Genomic DNA, 14,934 nt, shown 5'->3' with positions numbered 1-14,934 from the left:
GCACAAGTTGATTCAGTTCGGCATCATTGAAGCTAGGCTTCCTCGGCGTGCCGGACTGTGTAGCCGTGTCTGGGGCATCAGCCTGTAGTGCACGTGCACTCTTCCTCTTCCTCTTGTAAGGTGGTGGGGACTGTGAGTGGCATATGCCGCTCTGGCCACTCGGGGCTAGTGCACCGGTGGACTGTGTCGTAGTGTGCAATGGCACACTGACCATCTGACTTCCTGCAGGCATTAGCTCGAGTGTGATAGTGGCAGGGGGAACCTCAGACTGACGGACTGGGACCAACACTGTCCTGGCTGGGAGAGTCAGAGCTGGGGTGGACGGAGCTGCAGCTGCCCCTGCAGCCTTCCCACCCCGCCTACTTGGGGCAGCAGATGACATGGCTGCCCCTGATACATGTGGCCTGGTGACACTGACTGGCACGGCCACCCGTGGCCTAGACTTGTGGACCTGGAAATCAGTCTCGGAGTCAGCCTGTGCCAGGTCAGGTGCCACAATGGACGGGTCCAACAAGGGCTGAGCATCGATGGTGTCAGCCACGTTTTCCTCAACCATGGGGGGGGGGCATGGGTCTCCCTGACTGGTCCTCCACACGTTGGGTGCTAGGGGTAGGCTGCAAATCCCGGCCACGTCCCCTACCGCGCCCACCACGCCCACCTCTTGAGGGTCGGCCACCTTTGCCACCCTTACCTCTTGCTCGCCTCCCAGACAAGGCACTGATGTAGCTGTGCGTATGGGAGTAGCAGGAAAGTATTGTCCTGGGCAATTGGGGGTCAAAGGGGTAGGGTACTAGATGGTATTCGTACCCTAGTGCACTTGCAAGGCTGAATGGAACCCCTGGGGATAGATGACGGGTCACGCAAAGCACAGGCACCCCAATAACAGAAAATGACGTGCAAGCGACCCCTCGTAGACCACGTGCGTGGAAACAAAAACACGCACTACGCTGTGGCACCCAGAAACACAATAATGAACGTATGCGTGTCACACGCAGCCTACAATGACCTCTGAAGGGGTACGCGACACACGGGGCAAGCACTGTTGGAAAATAGGTGCACAACTCACCGTCTGCCTGGAAAAGGTGCGTGTAGTAACCCCCGCCAAAAGAAGAATTGTACGCTGTCTGAGGAGACAGGACTACAGGAGAGGTAAACGCTGTCTGAGGAAACAGGTCCAGAGAAAAAGAGAAAAAGAAGAACTGACAGAGGTAACAGGGAGTACGAACTCGAAACGCTGTGAAGTAATTCGCGTGTGAACCGACAAGAAGTACAGATTTCACCCACTCGCTCTCCACGAAAAGCACGTACAAGGAAATTACGTCCTACACGTACCTTTTAAACCGGACCACACGTCCAACGGCACTTCCGCGTATACGTGCTAAGGACCTATTACAAGTGCTGATACTAGGACGTGCAGTTCACGTCACAGACGCGCCTGCGCTGTAAGGGCCTTTGGTCCAATGGATTCGCGTACCCAGCCAAAACGCGTGTGACACTTCTCGCGCACCCCTGAAATACACGCACCCAGCCAATACGCGTGTGAAACTTCTCGCGCACCCCTGAAATACACGCACCCAGCCAATACGCCTGTGAAACTTCTCGCGCACCCCTGGAATACACGCACCCAGCCAAAACGTGTGTGAAACTTCTCGCGCACCCCTGAAATACATGCACCCAGCCAATACGCGTGTGAGACTTCTCGCGCACCCCTGAAATACACGCACCCAGCCAATACGCATGTGAAACTTCTCGCGCATCCCTGAAATACACGCACCCAGCCAAAACTCGTGTGAAACCTCTCGCGCACCCATGATATACACGCACACAGCCAAAACGCGTGTATGACTTCGCACGCACACCTGAAATGCACGCACACGCTCCCCCAGGCACAATCGCTGAGCTGTGTATACAGTATTTTTTAAGCGCACATTCTGGCGCACATGTATTGGGACGCTACCGCCTGCTTTCTGTGGCGTACGGGTATGGGCCTGTGCTCGTCTTTGGCCGTGCGCTGTTTTACCCGATTCGATTCCATGAATGCCTGTTGTAGGCGAGCGTCTGGGCGTTCCACACACTTGCCTCCTGGACCTCCCCTGTGACGCCCACATTTTCACGAGTTGTTCCCCATTCTGCGTGTGACGCCCCGTGTTACGCCTACTTTTGTTCTGTGCGCCGCGCTATGTGCAAATTCGCTGTGGCTTTATCGCATGGCGTTCGTTGACCTGTGCGCCAGCGTGCGCCGCGCACTTTCTCAGCGCACATCCCACATTTCGCGCGTGCCCGTGCTTCCATGAATGGATGTGCGCTGTTTTCTGTGCGATTTTCTGCGATTTTTTCTGTGCCACTGCGAATCGCACGTTTTCGCACGCGTGCGCCGGTTTTTCTGCGCACATTATTTCCATGAATCGGCCTGATAGTCTGCTATTGATGACCTTGGTTGACAAAAAATCTGAGTAGGAATAATACTCCTATTCTCTCGAACCCTCCCCCTAATATAGAGGACATCAAATAATTGTAGGGCAGGAGACGGTTTCTCTCCCCAAGAGGATAGCTAACCCAGAGGCTATTTTTAATTAATGATGACTCAATTAAGGTAATAGGTAATGACTCTGTAATATGCAGCCTGGCTCTGAGTCTATGAAAGATGGCACTCTAAAGGTAAAAGTGCCCTTGGATTCGGAGGTGGTAGTCCAACCATTCTGTAAACCTCTGGAGGTGGCCTCATTTTCTGAAGCCCTGAGGGGAAATCGAAAATGGGGGAAAGCAAGTGGTTTTAGACCCCAATAAATGGATTTGTTTTGTTTTAAAGCCAAGCAGCCTACAAAAAGAAAGGTTACAAAATATAATACATCTGCGCTTATTGGCAAACCTTCTCAAGCATGGCCTAATTTTGATACTGTAAGACCTACTCAGGGGGTAAAAGAAAATTATGCTTGATACAGACACCTGTATGAGTTGAGGAATCAGTACTGAATGGGATGGAAAATGTAACTGCTCAAATAATTCAACACCTGGCTTACTGACCCCACCTCAAAATAACCCCAATAGGGGCAAAACACGCCCTGTTACAAATTTCACCACATATCTCACGATATATCCACTGGATTGAGTGTTGTCATGGACATTAACCTGAATTTGAGTTAGGCACCTGAAGGGTGCCATAAGAAGGAGAAAGCCCAGCTCTCTAGAAATTCTACAATTCAAACTGAGCCCCTCTTCCCGGGTGATCAGAGCAAAGGGGATCTAGGTGTCCATACTAATCGAGTATTGTCCTCTGGGATTAATGAAGGACGTGCTGGGAAGGGATATCAGGCACAACTGAAGAGGGGAGTGACTTTTAACATTTTGTATCTGTCAAATAAGGGTAAGATTGGTAAAGGGAGGCTTATTACCAAACTTCTCCAAAGATGCCTCTGATACGTTTGGAACTATGGCTACCTCTACAGCCAACATTTGGACCAATGGATCTAGGCCTTCTATTTAGACAGAACCTAGATTATTGTTGTCTGAAACATATCCTAATTCTGCACAGCAGGAAACCAATCTAGACCTGGTAACCCCACCCCTTGCAACCATGGATGATGAAGGAGAGATGCTCACTCAGTGGACTCCGAATACCAACTGGGAGGACTGGTGCCAACAAAAACAAAACAAAATACCCGAGGTTGCACTCAGGGGTTGGCCAATTGTTAGATAAATTAGACAGATGCAATCCAGTGAACCATGTTGTAGAGCGTTTAGAGGCTGTTTCATTTTTAAAAATCAAAACCTTACAGTGTACTAAGACAGGCTAAGGAGGGTTACGGCCAGTAGCGAACTACGGGTACTAGGGAGATGCAGAGGACAATGGGTAGAGTTTTGCCTAAAAAACAGAAAGTGGGCAACTAATTGGAAAATTCAAACTAAGTCTGACCTGCGTCCTGGGCCCAGAGGTGCAGGTATGCCTAAATAGGGGCAATGTACTCAACATCTTTGCGGAAATTCCAACTTTAACTCTGGTTTCATCAACTTACATTGTCCATCTAGCATTTACCAACCGTGCTGACATAAAACATTGTCACCTCTATTTTGGATCAAACCTGGTGAAAAAACTAGCACTATCAGATGAGACCAAATTGAAAGAACTGGACTACGACTTACAAACCGAGAGAGTTACAGAGCTGGAGGGAATGGATCTGAAAAGGGGTGCAGGCCTCAAAGTCTCATTTAATTCTGCCACTTATGGCTTAATATCTGCCAGACTAGTCAGGACACAAGAGGATGTGGATGAGCAAAATTGAGCTCTAGTCACATCCGCTTTGTGGAATAGATGGGACCATAGCGGCTCGAAAGTTAGACATAGGAGTATCCAGCAGTTGGGCTTGAACGTTGTATCCTGGAACTCCAGAGGAAGCCAACACCTATTTAGCAATGTTGATGCTATGCAAATCCTGAAATTGGGTAATATAATTCAAATTCAAGAGACATGGTTGTTGCAAGCCCCAGTTTTGGATGACTATCAGGTGTTTACACAAATGGCCAGGCCCAGTAATGGGGGATGACCTTGGGGGAAGGGGGGACTGCTGATTGCAGGATTGCAGTTGGGTGCTACCTTAGGAATGGTGGCCTCTCTGATTCCCATTCTTCCATTTAGGGTGATGACTTTGGCATTAACTTCTCTTGAATGATCAATGAATATGCTGATTATAAATATCTATCGGCACTGTGGAGTGGCAGATTTGCAAGACTTCCTTCAGGTGCATTCATAACTATCTGCAATGTGAGTTTCTTAGTTCAACATAACAATAATGCAGTCCTTATTGCTGAATTCAATTTCCAGACTACAAGGCTGTTACGCACATCTGTGGAGAATGAAGAATGTACCTGTAAAGGGAATGCTATTCGGTGGTCAGATCGGATTATTGTTGTTATGAATGAAGAGTTGGGTGGTGCTATTAGAGGTACCCCTTTAGAATGGAAGTTGAGGGTATTTAACCGTCTGTTTTTTGATAATTTCATGGGGGAACCGAATGAACGAGTAAAACAGAATAGTAAATTCTCAAGTAACATCAGGGGAAAAACTACTCATGTTTATAATACTGACATAGTTGAAGCGAAGAGGAAACAGCATAGAGACATTAGGGCTCTGAAGCGTGGTAATAAGGGGAATATACATGTTGGATCCAAATTGAAGAAGTTAAAACAAAAATACCAAAACTTCTTTAAATCCAATAAAGCAACTCTCTTACAGTTGGATGCAGAATGTATGCTCCACACCTTGATTAAACATGATTCTCGTGCATTTTGGGTTTTAGTTAACAATCTGGACCCTTAGTTTCCGGCCATTGAACTGAACGCAGTTACAGAAAGCCAATGGGTGGTTTTGTTTGGAGATATCTAAAGGTATGGGTCAATAGATACTGAACTAGACCAAGACATCAGTAATTACATCACTGAGTCCCCTTGGCTCATTAAGATTGAGTGTGAGGACATTGAGTATCCGATAAAGAGGTGTAAGAGGTCTCTTGCCCCTGGGCCTAATGGTCATATGAATCACACCTTGGAATTGGACGCTGTAAACTGGTCTAGGGTGTTGTATATACTGTTCGGAAGTATAATAGACTCAGGCTTTTTTCCATGCCATGGCATACTGCTAACATTGTTCCCATCTTTGAGAGAGGTCTAACCCCAAAAATTATTGACCTATTTCATTAATTGATGCAGATTGTAAAATGTTCTCTTCGTTTTTTCTAGGCCATGTAGAGGATTGGGTGCAGCTTACTGGTAGACTCGGTCCTTTTCAGATGGGATTCTGGAAAGGACACTCCATGAATTAAATGGCTTGATGGTGACGGACCTTCAAGCTTCATCATGGAATAAGGGAAATGGGTGCAGTTACTTGGCATCCATTGACCGCTCAATGTCCTTTGAAAAGATATCTAGGACCAGACTGTGGAGCAGTCTTGCTAGTTCGAGTCTCCATGGTGGACTGTCGAGGCTCTTGATGGGCCTCTACGAGGATTCTGGCATCTGCATCAGATTGAACAAGGATGGGGCCCTGTCGGAATGCATTAAAACCTTTATGGTTTTGAGATAGGGATGTAACTTGACACCATGCTTGTTTAATCTTTACGTCTCTGACGTAGTAAATTACCTGGAGGGGGCAGGACTGATTGCACCTAGGATAGGCTGAGAGTGGAAAGGTGGGCATAGGCTGATGATTTATTGTTATTTGATAACTCTTGGACCGGCTTACAACATCTCCTGGCCAAATTCTCCTTATTTCCTTATGATAATGGCCTTGTGGTTAATCCTAGTAAGATCAAGATTTTAACCATCACCTGGGGAAAGAAATTGAAAGGAAGGGTTTGGTCTTTGGAGAATAAGGTGATTGGAATGGTAGATTATGTGGTTTATTTAGGCTTCCAGATTAGTGCTGAGCCAGGATGCTCTAATATCAGAAAGGGCCTATTAAACAAATGGAAGATCTTCACTAATCAGGTTTTTAAAATTGATAGGAAATATGGGCATTTTTCAAACAAATCAGCTCTTAACCTTTACCATGGTGAGATTGTCCTGAAACTAATTTATGGCCTGGAAATAGTGGATCTATCAACCTTTCAGGTTCTTGACCTCATTGAAGGGAAAATTTGGTGTAAAATATTAAAAGTGCCAAATGCTATACCGTTAGCGGCAACCAGATTTGGGTTTGGGATTGTCTCTATGAGGGCATGTGTCCAGTGGCAGATAATTGCCTTATTTACAAAACTAATTGAACCTATTCCTCATTTTATGAGCTCTTATGGACACAACTCTGTTATTTGAAGAACAATAGTGACTTCCATTTGCAGTTGGAAGTAAGGTCCTTAGTGAGTCTGGAAAAGTTGGGGATTGATAGGGCTACTTTATTGGCTAACCCAAACAGAGTAAACAAAGCTCTATATGACTAGGACTGGGTCTGCACCACTGACTCATTTCACTTGTTCCCACCCCTGCATGATTTGGTATTTGACCATAGAAGGTGGGGGACCCCATCTATGATTCTCTCTCAGTTCCCAAACAACTACTATAGAATGATTTTACTGAGACTAAGATGAAAACCTTTACTAACTAAAGAGATCCTGTTAAGAAGAGTTAGAGACCAACTGCAGATTTTGTAACGAGGGCCCTAATGAATCTGTGCAACATCTGGTCTTAGATTGCAAAGCTTTAACTATAAGTAGGATGAAATATTTCCCAACAATTTCTGATCAGGTCTATACATTAGGCTCACTGAACTGTGATTGTATCTGGAATAGGAGTCTTAATATTACCTTTATTAAAGAGGGTTAAGCAGTGGCAGGTTTTATTAAGAATATGAATTTGATTAATTGAATTTGATGAATTGATGTCTTTTTTAAATACTGCTGTGTTGAGACTATGAATATTATTAATTGAATTTGATGAATTGACGTCTTTTAAACAAGTGTGATGTCCTTGTTTTTAGGATATTGAAGATTTGATGAAGATTTGATGACGTATTGTTTTGAGATTATTTTTGGGCCTTCTATTTTAATCTTGACTTTGTCCTATTTGATGTATATGTACTAATGATGTTCTAAATTCGTTTCATAAAGTTAAAAAAAAACAAATAAAAAAATTAAATATAGTTAGTTAATTAGGCTGGCTATGGCAGGTGGAAGGTTGCCTTCCGCCTTTCGCAGATGATCTGGTCTATCATGGCTGTTATATCCCAACTAAATATGACATTGTGGACTCTGCCTATAGGCTATGTCCACTCTGAGGGGGTCACAAATGTGAAGTGGACAACTTTGTAAAGGTTTTTCATAAGATGCCATTTCATTAACTTAAAAGGGTTTGATAAATGCCTCACTATCCCTACCCTGAAGAGGATTTCCGTGCCTATCAAAATAAACTAAAGGTAACACTCTAGCAAAAGGAATCTGTCCCCTCCTATAAGGCAATTCAAATATAACAGAAATAACAGTTATGTCTACCATAAACCTTGTAACTGTTTCTCCTTGTAACCTGGGTGAGATCCCCTTCCCCAGATTCAAAGCAAGAATTTGTATCAGCAGTTTGAAATTAGGAACGTTTCATTCTACAACAAAGTTCTGGTGATACGGTTCTTTTTGCTCTAAAAGTTTCTTACCTGGAATTTCCAACAGTTCAAAAGCATTCACAACTCTTTGTCTCTTCAATTGTAGCAAAGAGTTCAACACAACTTCTTCATAGGAAACAAAACCACTTCCACAGTTCATCTTTAGCAACAGTAATGATTTGTCAGGATGTTTCCACAACAGTTCACAAAGTACTTTTGTGGTTTTACCATTTCTTCTCCAAACTTTTCACACCACAGTACTTTAATGAATTCTACCTGGTCCACTCACCTGCCAGGTCAGTTCCATGTGATCTTAACGGATTCAAAAATTACCACAAATTTTTTTACGAATTAAAAATAACTAAAACATATTCATTTTATTTTGTTTTTCATATTGGGGCAGGGGCAAGCCCTCTGTTTTCCCTAGTGTTATTACCCCAGCCCAAGCCCCTCCCCACCAATTTTAATCCCTTACCCCACCCCCATATATACCTTTATCAAATAATTCAATATTCTTTGTTATTTAGGGTTCTTTATTAAAGTCATTTGTTATTATGTATTCATTAAAATCACTGTATACCGCCAGGTCTACCACTACAATGTCAATGCCCTGGCCTAAAGAAACCTCTAACACTACAAGTACTTATTTGGTAAAATGTACTTCATTCAACTTAGTAAAGTCTTTTGAATTTCAATAACATCAGCAATTAATACTTCTTCTGGATGGACATAAAACACGTTAGTGCTGTCTGTTCCACCCCTGTAACTGCCACATGCAATGTGGGTTATGCTCCTCTCCTACTGAATACTTTCTATCAGGAGGACAGCTCTTCTGACACTCTTGTTCTCCCGCTCTTATACTAATCAAATGCTGATAATGGCTTTTTCTCGCACTTGCTCTTCCTTGGCTTCGACAATGCTTGTTTGGGCCATTGCCGATTACTGCTCCTTTCTCCCTCTGGCAATCATGTTTACAATCATCTTGCTTCTCAATTTCTCTCTCTTGGCAATTTTGGTTCTTATTAGTTTGCTTGGATATTGCCTTCTCTTGGCGTTGGTAATAAGAGTTCTTATTAGCTTTATAAGAATAATGACACCTTTCTTGTCTGTTTCTGAAGTTGTTATTCTGCCACTTTAGCTTATTTGTATCAGCTCAGTATTCAAATGTATTGTTATTCTGCCACTTCAATTTTGTTACATCAGTTTGATATTCAAACCTTTTAGATAAGGCCAGCGGGCGATCACGGAGCGTTCAGGGGTCACACAATTCTAGTGAACTCACTGCTTGCTCCGCTGCCTATGGGTTTTTTGCTTCCTCTGATTTGCTCGGTATGGCAAACTGCTTCTCTTTGCTTTCCGTTGCCCACGCTTGTCATTAAAGGAGTGTTCCTCTCTCCAGGAACATTCTGGAGCTCTCCTGCCACCGGAGCCCAACTCACAATGGGGGAAGCTTTTTGAAATAATGCTTCCGTCGTGCGACCTCTGCATTCATGGCCATCAGGGGAAAAAGCTTTCCAAGACAACGCTTCCCGCTGCACAACCTCTGCGCAAAGGGTCCTTGAAGGTAGAGATACTCTCAGAACTAGCATCTGCTCTGTGAATAGCGGTTGCTCTGGAGTCTTTGCTTCCCTTCAACTTCTGCTCCTCCTGGCCTCCACCTGAGGGGTTCTTTTGTACTTCCTAGGGTTGGGAAGGAGGGACGTTCATCCAAGACCCCCAAGTACTTTCATACGCGGCAGAGGCCCGGGAGTGTGCAGTAGGGGTTGGGGAGGTTACAGGGTTCAAGAGGGTATAACCAGAGTCTTTAGTGCGGGGAGGGTGGTGTATGTGTTAGTTTTAAAATACAGTGAAACCTTAGACCCCATTTTCAAATATTCACAGCCATTTTGGAATCGAGGCTTAGCTTTGTGCTGCAGCCAGAATCGCAGCCTAAATCACACATGTACATGAGTGTGTGCATGCAAGAATAGGGAATAAAGTGTAGCATGGGTACCGGTAAGGAAGGCCAGAGCTGTAGAAATGCATAAACCTTTCATTGGGCCTCATTACTTGTCTGGCAGTACCCCTGCCGGTGCAACCAGCAGATTGCCGCCTGACCAGTAATATTTTATCAGTGCCTCACTTCCCAGTGCCACTGGCTCATTATGAGTCCAGCGGACCGGGAAGACAGGCACCAGCAAATTGTAAGTCCCCATTCCCACAGAGTCTTATGGGACTGTATGGGAGTGGGGACACGAAAGCACCAGCACCGTTAGCAACGGTGTCGGTGCTTTCGTGAACAGTCTGCCTACCATGGCCGTAGCGCCCTGCAGGGTCAGACTTGTTGGGCACAGCAGCCACGGCAGGCAGACTCAGAGTTTGGTGATCCGGAATCAAGGGTGCCAGTGAGCTTACCGGCACCCTTGTTTCCAGACCAGCAGACTCGCAATGAATGTTGCCAGCATTCTTATCCCAGTAGGAATGTGCCCTGCAAGGCCACAAGGGGGTTGAGAGCTCTCTGTGAAAAGCGAGCCCACGAAAATAATGGCATGATCCTCCAACCTTCCCTGTCCCATTTCTAAATAATAGCACCCTGAGGCCCCCATCCCAAGACCTTCAACATTCCAAGGTACCAGTCAGTCCCAGACCCCAACAATAAAACTTTTAAACTCCAAATTGATCAGAAAAAATCAGAAAGCAGGGACCAGTTGCCTTCACCATAGGTCGCGTGATTTGTGCTGCGAGGTGCCGGAAGGGATAAAACAACATAGCTAATACAGCTTTGGATGGGCGGCAACGTGTCTGGAATCAACCTAGTGTGTGCGATGGTATGACCTTGAAGTATTCTCTTAGCCCTTGTCTGCAGTACCAGGGGCACATTAGGTTAGAGATAGAACATGTATTGTTTTTCTTAATATAATTGCCAATTACTTGTATCATTTGTATCTGATGACGCGCAAGGAGGAGCCCACATGGAAGAATATGGACAGACAGGGCTGGGACCAATGGCCTGGCACCACGTTTGGAGCAGATAGTCTATGTATAGGGTCACTCCAACCAACCATTTGAGTTTGTACCTTATGTAATTTACATCACTGATGGATGCTGTGTGCCTTTAAAAAGAACTTTCCATGGCAGCAGAGTGCTTTGCTGGCTCATTTCTATTTTTGTGGAAAGAAAAGCTTGTTCTCCTTGCAAGAAGTGTGCTGGGCCTTGTTCCCTAGCGGGTTGCGTTTTTTCTGGTGTGAGCATTGAGGGGTTTCTCTACACTAGTCCCACTGAGGTGTGGGTCATTAACACTATTAGACTGCAACTTGCAGTCCAGTGCCTCTGCATCCCTCTTCTTCATGACAGTACTTTGGGCATTGTGGGACTTGACGTCCGCAATGTTCAAATGAACTCTTTTACTCTGAATGCTGTTTCCAAATTTACCAACTTAATTTCTATCCTTAACTACATCTTAATGAATTGTTCTGATTTACAAGAGAGTCAGAGTTTTCAAAATCCGAGATGTTAATGTTTTGATATTCACATTTAACATTCCCCTGTTGATCACATGAACATGCTTTACCATAAATGTGGGTGAATTTGTAGGGGAGGCTCTTACTCTCAATAACAAAATGATTGTAACAGATTTCACTACCATCAAGATAATTAGCTTTGGGAAAGAGAACCTTCCTCCTACAGCAAGCCATTACATTTTCTGGCATCACTGACATTTCTACTTCTGAGGAGGAGAACTACTGCATCTCTGCCAATGGAGTCTTCCTGTTCCCCTGTGGCCCTTCTCCTCCCAGGGGATCCTCCCAGCTAATACCACCTCCAGGGTCAGGATCAGGTAGTGTCTGCCTTCTGGCCACCTGGGAGGAGACTTTAGGTAGGGTTTTTATGTGGAATCCAAAGGATACATCACATACCATTCCCCTAAACACCTGGCCTCCCAGTCCAGGTTCTTTTCCTGCTTCTCAACCATCAGCATTCTCCACATTCTTAGAAGGTTCATATGTTTTCCACTCCCATACTGAACATTCTGAGAATGTTCCTTCTTGTACCCAGGAGTTTTGGGAAGAATAAGAAGAACACATTTTTTTCAGTCTTTTTCTCTGGATGTTTAACAGGTTTCAACTTCAATATGCAACTCTAGAAATCTGTTCTTCAAATGGGGAACATCAATACCCAAGATCATTGAGTTGGGAAGATCATGTATTACTGTAACTAATACTATTATATCCTTTCCCAAGATGGTAATATTAAGTTTACTTAAGGGATGTCCCCCTGCATGTCCTTGAACACAACCTATTTTCTTTTGTCCTATGGGTTCCCAATTTGTTGGAAGAATTGCTGTTTTGCACCGGAGAACCCTGCTTCCTGTGTCTAACTGAGCCCAAATTGTTTTCCCTTGAACAACCACTGGGAATCGATAGTTATTTTTCTCTCCATTGCAAAACATCAAATCAGGGTTTTCATTACATTTTGTCTTTGTAGAATGGTCATTCTATTTTGTCTTTGTAGAACAGTAAGTGATGGTACTTTTATGGGGAATCTCAAACCTTTCCTTCTCCTTTCTTTCATTAAAAATTGATGGAAACTGTAAAGTACACTGACGTACATATTGTTCAAAACTCCCAAATCTAAAACATCCCAATTCCCTAAAAGCATTGTTTTCTGTGAAATCCAAATCCCTAATATATGAGGTGGTTTAGATTTCTCTGATATTCTGTCACCCTTTTCTGAGATGTATTCATACTTGGAGGTAATTCCTTATAGGATTTAGGGTGAAGGAAAACATTTCTATTAGATAGGGGATAGTCCTTTAAATCCTCCTCCTCAACATCACAGGATTGGTTATTGATAATGTTTGGTCTCGGATTATTACTATTCTTTGAGCTCTATGAATCCTCTGATTGATCATTATTTGGGGGCTCAAGGTTGGGGCAAACATTTTCCTCACACTCTGTTGGTTCATCTTTGAAACAAGACATCATGATTTGTTAAGGATTTCAATCAGGCGATACACGCCTTGGTCTCGGCCTAGTATGCAATGCACAACTGAAATGCTTATCTCTTCATATTAGATTCAATATTGAGAAGGTACACCACTCATATCACACCCCCTTTTCAAATACCCCGGGTCACAATGGTCCATGAACCAGGCTGGTTGGTAAAATACAATATTTATTTATTTATTTTAAAATTCATAAGAAATCACACACTTTTTCATATCGGGCAGCAATCACCAATGGGGTGATAATTACAATCAGAATGTGAGCAATGCACTGAGTTCAACTTTCTAGCGGGGCATATACACAGCACAGCAGAATAGGAGCACTTTTTGATTTAGGACAGATAGCACCCAAGTTAGAAATTCCCCCTGCAATGTTCCCTCAACGCACAAATAATCAATTCTGAGTGGATAAACAGAAGCAGCAGGTATTCAGGAATGAGAGGCAAAAAACAGAATCTAAATATGACCTTCCCTCCCAAATAAGAGAGAAAAACGGATTTAAAACCCCTTGTAATGTGATGAAATGACACTCGGAAATGGACATATAATTAATTAATGTGTGTTAAAAACCTTGAAGCAAATATAATTCCTCACTAAAGCAACAGTGCAAAGACACTAACAATCACAAAGATGGGATTACCAAAAGCATTCAGTTCAAAAAATAAGTGGCAAGTTTAAAACAGATTGCAGCAAATGACACGTTGAAAACCTTGCAATTTTGCAATTGCCGCCTGAAATTACCCAAACGGTTTTTAGTAAAAATGGGTGAAATACACTGAATTGGAGTGCGATTATTTGGTTGGGGGATAGCTATAGATCACAGTCTCTAGCTGGTAAATTGAGTGAGTTATGCAAGATCTAGAAAGGTGCACTTTGAGTAAAAAGAAGGAGCGAAAATAGGAAAGAACAGTTTTACTTTATACTAGAGTATTCAGGCTAGGCCACCAAAGAGGGACACAGTAAGAGTCAGGGTTGATTCATCATTTCAACCCTGCCACCCCAGCACCCAACCCTGGCGGAACCAGTTCCGATCACTCAAAATAGGACAAATGGCTTAGGACTACACAAGGCAAAATTACTAAAGAGATGGCTCTAGCACTAGAAATCAAAGGCAGGGTTGCAAGAATGATTCTGACAGTTTGAACAAGTTAGCAGGGTAAGGATAGGGTGACTTAGAGAGCGGGATAAGGACAAAGCAAGACAAGTTATACTATGGGTTTCTATGGGATGGCGATTTATGCTCACAGTCCAATTTTATTTTGGTATTTTAGACCATCAAGGGTTTTGGTCTCTACATGGGAGGGCATCTGGCAAACAGCTGGGCGGTTCTGGTCACCGGATGGCACTTCTGGACTGGCAATTCTGGACCCTGAATACTAAAGATTAGCTGGATGGCAGGTTTGCAGCAAACATGCAGTTAGGGATATCAGGATGCCTCCCAACACACCACAGCTTTCCTCTTTTTAATGGGAGATTTGTGGGCTTTCAGATTTGAGGCCCTGCTAGAGCAGGATCAGCAATGCTTGTTTTTTGCAGTGGGCCCTGGAATAGGGTCAGCAATGTTTTGGCCATGTAGTGGGGATCTGGAATCGGGATGGATGGGACAGATACAGGACGCCGGCGCAGGAAAATCAGTAAGAGAGTGTGTCCAGAGTCTTGTCAGGGACTCTTATTTATAATGAATAGTGACATCATCAAAGTATATTACTGGGACAGGCTTAACTAAACACACCGCTAACAACGGGATTGGACAAGGGTGATAGTCTCCACCTCTGTTGGCTGGATTTCAGGAAAATGATGTCACATTTATGAGGTGAGTTTTACAATGTCCAAAAACCTCCCATAGTTACTTTAACTAAAATCCTATTTT

The sequence above is a fragment of the Ambystoma mexicanum genome, chromosome 6p, assembly GCF_040938575.1.
Source record: "Ambystoma mexicanum isolate Mex_15411 chromosome 6p, UKY_AmexF1_1, whole genome shotgun sequence".
Classification (NCBI taxonomy): Eukaryota; Metazoa; Chordata; class Amphibia; order Caudata; family Ambystomatidae; genus Ambystoma; species Ambystoma mexicanum.
The sequence above is the reverse complement of the archived record's forward strand: the minus strand, read 5'-3'. Positions refer to the sequence as shown.